At 28.0% G+C, this 7,815-nt stretch overlaps 3 non-coding genes across 3 annotated transcripts; all 3 read right to left on the reverse strand.

Moving 5' to 3' along the window:
* Positions 1 to 338: 338 nt before the first annotated feature.
* Positions 339 to 410, reverse strand: TRNAG-UCC (transfer RNA glycine (anticodon UCC)). Its single transcript has one exon. It is a non-coding gene; the product is annotated as a tRNA-Gly (tRNA).
* Positions 411 to 3,863: 3,453 nt separating this feature from the next.
* On the reverse strand, positions 3,864 to 3,935 carry TRNAG-UCC (transfer RNA glycine (anticodon UCC)). Its single transcript has one exon. It is a non-coding gene; the product is annotated as a tRNA-Gly (tRNA).
* Positions 3,936 to 7,743: 3,808 nt separating this feature from the next.
* TRNAG-UCC (transfer RNA glycine (anticodon UCC)) lies at positions 7,744 to 7,815 on the reverse strand. Its single transcript has one exon. It is a non-coding gene; the product is annotated as a tRNA-Gly (tRNA).

The raw sequence follows: 7,815 nt of genomic DNA on the forward strand, positions 1-7,815 counted from the left end.
AAGATATCGCAACAAAGTGTTTTCTATCAATCATTCATCCACAAATTTGTATTTAAAGTTTTAAATTTATAGTGCAGCAAATTAAAATTTTCTCTCAACAAAGCTTTTTACTATATCATGGATAAAATCCTCAATAAGAAGGATGATTCTAACTTGATTAAATTGTTTTTAAAGTGCAAGATTTCAACATGATCCCTGATTTTCTTTGTAACATAGATCATTTTCAACTTATAATCATTAGGCACCTACTCCAAAGGATACTTATAAGATTAATGAAGATAAAGCTCATTGTAAAATAATACTCGAAAGGGACATTTGTGTTGACCAAAACAAAACATTGCGTTTGCCGGGAGTCGAACCCGGGTCTATTGCTTGGAAGGCAATTATCCTAACCGTTGGACTACAAACGCTTGTTTATTTAGAAATATATATTGATTAATGTCTTCTTTACTAGAAAGTAGAAAGTAATCTTCATATTATGACATATGAGATAAACAATTTACACGAATTTTTTTTCATAATAAATAAAAAGAGTATCATGTTTTGATTTTATGAATGAATGTATCTCTCCTTATGAAAATCAAATACCATTGCTTCTCTCTTTTTTTTCTTTATTTATATCGAGGGTTTTCTATCCGGGTTTACTAAAAAAGAATATTTAGATGGTTTGAGAGATATCATTAGGATTGTTATTGATCATGCCTAGAAAAATAAGGTCGCTGAAACCATATGACCAATCGTTAGAGTGTTGTTATACAAATAAGAGTGGATATACCACAAGCTAGAAAAAACTAGATCCACCAGTACAAATAGATAAATAAGAGATAAAAATAATGAGTTGAAAAAATATATGCATGAATTTGATCAATTAAAAGAGCTTATGAACGTAACTGTAAAGGACCTTTGAGATGGCCCGTGAATATTCTAGAGGTCTATAAGTATTGTTTAGACAATGTTGTATGATAGGTTTTATAATTTCACAAGAATAAAATTGGTCTTAATATTGTACAAGATTAACCAATACAATAGATGCTATGATAAGAACTTCAATGACTTGTTAACTTTTTTATAACACATGCTAATGGAAAATAAAATTTTCTCTGGCGGAACCTACGAAGCTAACATAATGTTGCCTTTTATTGGAATAAACTATGAGAAGATACTTTTTCTATCCAAAAGATTGAAATTTAGTTAGATATTGGTAATACCTCATTAAATTTTGTGTCCTATTTACATGTGCTCGTGATATAGGAAAAAAAAGAATCAACATTATTCAAAATGTTGTGGTACTTTTGGATAATGTCAAACTTTACGCATTTGCGGAGGATGAAAAACAATTTATATTGCATGCATATGGTAAGGTTACTGACAAAATGCTCAAACATTCTACATATTATTGTAGATAGAAAACAAACTATATATAATAAAAATCTTTTTGAAAATATGTAAGAGGACATATGCCTTGCAATCTCTTATCTTTTTGAGAGACGAGAGGCAACATAAGTGCCATCTTACTTTTCTTAGTAGTACTTTATTGCAAAAAAACATGGACAGGGGTTTAAAAAGATATTCATTTTATGCCAGTGGTGAATGCTAATGCTAATCGAACATATTTTTTATAATTGTGATCATATTTGCGTTAATGAAGTACGCTTAATTTTCTTCTTGATATTTGTATGGGAATATTCTTTCCAAAGGTTTGCAAAATTGGTTTAAACTAAGATTTATTATTCCATTTAAAATGGTAAAGAAAATTAACTCCAGCGTGAATTGTAGACCAATAACATTGAATCCTTTGCAACTACTTTGGCTAAGTTGAACATTTAAGAACTTGTTACTTTTGAAAAATCATTTGTCAAATTTTCACCTTTCAACAACTATTAATGTTAACATAATAACTAGCCGGTTGACCCTTGCAATGCACGGGTTATCATTCAACATAAATATTATTTACCATTATAAAAATATATACTAAATTTATTAATATATCAAATATATATGAAAAATAAGCATCTTGAAAATCCAAGAATTCAAAAATAAAATTACCATCTCAAAGCCACTTACAATCTAAACACGACAAAACAATTTTAATATATGGCATTGGCATAGAGTTAAACCTATAAGTTTAGTTTTATACTTATGGTCTATGAATAAAATCAAAAATATTTATTATTTGAAATGTAATTTTATTAGATGTTGCATTGGACTATTGATCATAACTCAAAATTGGAAATCATATTAAATCAACAAATATGCCTGTAGATAGTGAGCTCAGTGCCTATTGAATAAAAGCAAATTTCAGACGATAATCCTTCAAAATAAAATAAAAAATAGAATACAATAATTGGTTAGAGAGATTTACAATACCCAAACAACTACTATATTACTTAAACTACTAATCTATATATAATTACAAACAAACATATCAAACAGACTTAAGAATTAGCTAATACTTACAACATGTATCAAATTGCAGGAAGTATGAGTTTTGAGTTATGTAATTGGTTGCTTTTATACATACATATAAAAGATGCAAACAATATCCATGTTCTATTTGATTTTCCAATGAAACTGGTCATACTTATCGCATGTCCTCGCAGATGGCCATTTCAAGCAATGTAATTCTTTTTCTCTGCATTAAAGAAGTGTGAGTTTTATTAGTGGCAAACATAGCTTTAATTCAGCAAGAAAATATTACGTTAGTTGGTAAAAAAATTCCTAAAGAAAAATAATGATGTCAAATGAGAATTCAGATGCAACTTAGTAATGAAATAATGAGATAAGTAGGATTACAGTATGTGTATGGATCCTATGGAAGTTATAGATTAGAGTTATGATAGAAAGTAAAGAGATAATAGGAGATATGCATCTTAGTTACTTATATTACTTATATGCGTTAGAAATTGATTGATACTTCAAATATTTCAACTGCAATATTTCATGGTAATGAATAAACATGGTTGATTTTGTGGTCATGAATAAACGTGGTTGACTTTCAAATTAATTAAGCATGATTGTTAATTAACATATTATTATTACTCATAGAGATCCACTAACTATAATGCGCTTACGTGGTTTGAGAAGTGAGTGAATTTATTTATTTTTATTATTATTTATTTAAAATGAGAAGTGGGTAATCAATTAACCCTTATTTTTATTTATATTAAAAGGTGAAAATATTGGGCGGGAAAATTTTATAGAAAGAAGTTGTAGGATTATAATTTAGTATGATATGATAAGTGGATATAAGACTCGTGGAGTAAATAACTTTAATGGACTGAAGATCGAATTCTAGTTAGAGATGAATCGTTTGTAAAAAATAATGAAAGCATCATTTTAACATCTACATTGGTTCAATAATATGACCACAAATATACAATTGTATATTCTATTAGCATCTTATTGTCAAGTTATAAGAGTAATATATATTTTAACAAATTAATTAACATCTAAATTTATTTTATTTACGTTTTTTGGCAAATAATAACTAGTGAAAATTAGAAGTCCTTAAACACTTATTTTTTGAAGATATCGCAACAAAGTATTTTATATCAATCATTCTTCCACAAATTTGTATTTAAAGTTTTAAATTTATAGTGCAACAAATTAAAATTTTCTCTCAACAAAGCTTTTTACTATATCATGGATAAAATCCTCAATAAGAAGGATGATTCTAACTTGATTAAATTGTTTTTAAAGTGCAAGATTTCAACATGATCCCTGATTTTCTTTGTAACATAGATCATTTTCAACTTATAATCATTAGGCACCTACTCCAATGGATACTTATAAGATTAATGAAGATGAAGCTCATAGTAAAATAATACTCGAAAGGGACATTTGTGTTGACCAAAACAAAACATTGCGTTTGCCGGGAGTCGAACCCGGGTCTATTGCTTGGAAGGCAATTATCCTAACCGTTGGACTACAAACGCTTGTTTATTTAGAAATATATATTGATTAATGTCTTCTTTACTAGAAAGTAGAAAGTAATCTTCATATTATGACATATGAGTTAAACAATTTACACGAATTTTTTTCATAATAAATAAAAAGAGTATCATGTTTTGATTTTATGAATGAATGTATCTCTCCCTATGAAAATCAAATAACTAACTTTCATCATCTTTATTCACGTCATTATATACCATTGCTTCTCTTTTTTTTTTCTTTATTTATATCGAGGGTTTTCTATCCGGGTTTACTAAAAAAGAATATTTAGATGGTTTGAGAGATATCATTAGGATTGTTATTGATCATGCCTAGAAAAATAAGGTCGCTGAAACCATATGACCAATCGTTAGAGTGTTGTTATACAAATAAGAGTGGATATACCACAAGCTAGAAAAAACTAGATCCACCAGTACAAATAGATAAATAAGAGATAAAAATAATGAGTTGAAAAAATCTATGCATGAATTTGATCAATTAAAAGAGCTTATGAACGTAACTGTAAAGGACCTTTGAGATGGCCCGTGAATATTCTAGAGGTCTATAAGTATTGTTTAGACAATGTTGTATGATAGGTTTTATAATTTCACAAGAATAAAATTGGTCTTAATATTGTACAAGATTAACCAATACAATAGATGCTATGATAAGAACTTCAATGACTTGTTAACTTTTTTATAACACATGCTAATGGAAAATAAAATTTTCTCCGGCGGAACCTACGAAGCTAACATAATGTTGCCTTTTATTGGAATTAACTATGAGAAGATACTTTTTCTATCCAAAAGATTGAAATTTATTTAGATATTGGTAATACCTCATTAAATTTTGTGTCCTATTTACATGTGCTCGTGATATAGGAAAAAAAAGAATCAACATTATTCAAAATGTTGTGGTACTTTTGGATAATGTCAAACTTTACGCATTTGCGGAGGATGAAAAACAATTTATATTGCATGCATATGGTAAGGTTACTGACAAAATGCTCAAACATTCTACATATTATTGTAGATAGAAAACAAACTATATATAATAAAAATCTTTTTGAAAATATGTAAGAGGACATATGCCTTGCAATCTCTTATCTTTTTGAGAGACGAGAGGCAACATAAGTGCCATCTTACTTTTCTTAGTAGTATTTTATTGCAAAAAAACATGGACAGGGGTTTAAAAAGATATGCATTTTATGCCATTGGTGAATGCTAATGCTAATCGAACATATTTTTTATAATTGTGATCATATTTGCGTTAATGAAGTACGCTTAATTTTCTTCTTGATATTTGTATGGGAATATTCTTTCCAAAGGTTTGCAAAATTGGTTTAAACTAAGATTTATTATTCCATTTAAAATGGTAAAGAAAATTAACTCCAGCATGAATTGTAGACCAATAACATTGAATCCTTTGCAACTACTTTGGCTAAGTTGAACATTTAAGAACTTGTTACTTTTGAAAAATCATTTGTCAAATTTTCACCTTTCAACAACTATTAATGTTAACATAATAACTAGCCGGTTGACCCTTGCAATGCACGGGTTATCATTCAACATAAATATTATTTACCATTATAAAAATATATACTAAATTTATTAATATATCAAATATATATGAAAAATAAGCATCTTGAAAATCCAAGAATTCAAAAATAAAATTACCATCTCAAAGCCACTTACAATCTAAACACGACAAAACAATTTTAATATATGGCATTGGCATAGAGTTAAACCTATAAGTTTAGTTTTATACTTATGGTCTATGAATAAAATCAAAAATATTTATTAGTTGAAATGTAATTTTATTAGATGTTGCATTGGACTATTGATCATAACTCAAAATTGGAAATCATATTAAATCAACAAATATGCCTGTAGATAGTGAGCTCAGTGCCTATTGAATAAAAGCAAATTTCAGACGATAATCCTTCAAAATAAAAAAAAAAAATAGAATACAATAATTGGTTAGAGAGATTTACAATACCCAAACAACTACTATATTACTTAAACTACTAATCTATATATAATTACAAACAAACATATCAAACAGACTTAAGAATTAGCTAATACTTACAACATGTATCAAATTGCAGGAAGTATGAGTTTTGAGTTATGTAATTGGTTGCTTTTATACATACATATAAAAGATGCAAACAATATCCATGTTCTATTTGATTTTCCAATGAAACTGGTCATACTTATCGCATGTCCTCGCAGATGGCCATTTCAAGCAATGTAATTCTTTTTCTCTGCATTATAGAAGTGTGAGTTTTATTAGTGGCAAACATAGCTTTAATTCAGCAAGAAAATATTACGTTAGTTGGTAAAAAAATTCATAAAGAAAAATAATGATGTCAAATGAGAATTCAGATGCAACTTAGTAATTAAATAATGAGATAAGTAGGATTATAGTATGTGTATGGATCCTATGGAAGTTATAGATTAGAGTTATGATAGAAAGTAAAGAGATAATAGGAGATATGCATCTTAGTTACTTATATTACTTATATGCGTTAGAAATTGATTGATACTTCAAATATTTCAACTGCAATATTTCATGGTAATGAATAAACATGGTTGATTTTGTGGTCATGAATAAACGTGGTTGACTTTCAAATTAATTAAGTAAGCATGATTGTTAATTAACATATTATTATTACTCATAGAGATCCACTAACTATAATGCGCTTACGTGGTTTGAGAAGTGAGTGAATTTATTTATTTTTATTATTATTTATTTAAAATGAGAAGTGGGTAATCAATTAACCCTTAGTTTTATTTATATTAAAAGGTGAAAATATTGGGCGGGAAAATTTTATAGAAAGAAGTTGTAGGATTATAATTTAGTATGATATGATAAGTGGATATAAGACTCGTGGAGTAAATAACTTTAATGGACTGAAGATCGAATTCTAGTTAGAGATGAATCGTTTGTAAAAAATAATGAAAGCATCATTTTAACATCTACATTGGTTCAAAAATATGACCACAAATATACAATTGTATATTCTAGGCTTAAATACACTTTTCGTCTCTGTAAGTTAGCGTGTTTTTAATTTTCGTCCCTGTAAGTTATTTTTTTGGGTTTTAGTCCCTATATCTTACTTTTTGCTTGAGGTTTAGTCCCTAAAGCTAAAATCCGCAGGAAAATCTGCAGGTTACCTGCGGATTTTCTTATGAAATTTCCTGCGGATTTTGATTTTAGGGACTAAAACGAACGCGAAACTGAAATATAAGGACTAAATCCCAAAAAAATAACTTACAGGGACGAAAATCAAAAACACGCTAACTTACAGGGACGCAAAGTGTATTTAAGCCTATATTCTATTAGCATCTTATTGTCAAGTTATAAGAGTAATATATATTTTAACAAATTAATTAACATCTAAATTTATTTTATTTACGTTTTTTGGCAAATAATAACTAGTGAAAATTAGAAGTCCTTAAACACTTATTTTTCGAAGATATCGCAACAAAGTATTTTATATCAATCATTCTTCCACAAATTTGTATTTAAAGTTTTAAATTTATAGTGCAGCAAATTAAAATTTTCTCTCAACAAAGCTTTTTACTATATCATGGATAAAATCCTCAATAAGAAGGATGATTCTAACTTGATTAAATTGTTTTTAAAGTGCAAGATTTCAACATGATCCCTGATTTTCTTTGTAACATAGATCATTTTCAACTTATAATCATTAGGCACCTACTACAATGGATACTTATAAGATTAATGAAGATAAAGCTCATAGTAAAATAATACTCGAAAGGGACATTTGTGTTGACCAAAACAAAACATTGCGTTTGCCGGGAGTCGAACCCGGGTCTATTGCTTGGAAGGCAATTATCCTAACCGTTGGACTACAAACGC

Source organism: Vicia villosa, linkage group LG2 (assembly GCF_029867415.1).
Source record: "Vicia villosa cultivar HV-30 ecotype Madison, WI linkage group LG2, Vvil1.0, whole genome shotgun sequence".
NCBI lineage: Eukaryota > Viridiplantae > Streptophyta > Magnoliopsida > Fabales > Fabaceae > Vicia > Vicia villosa.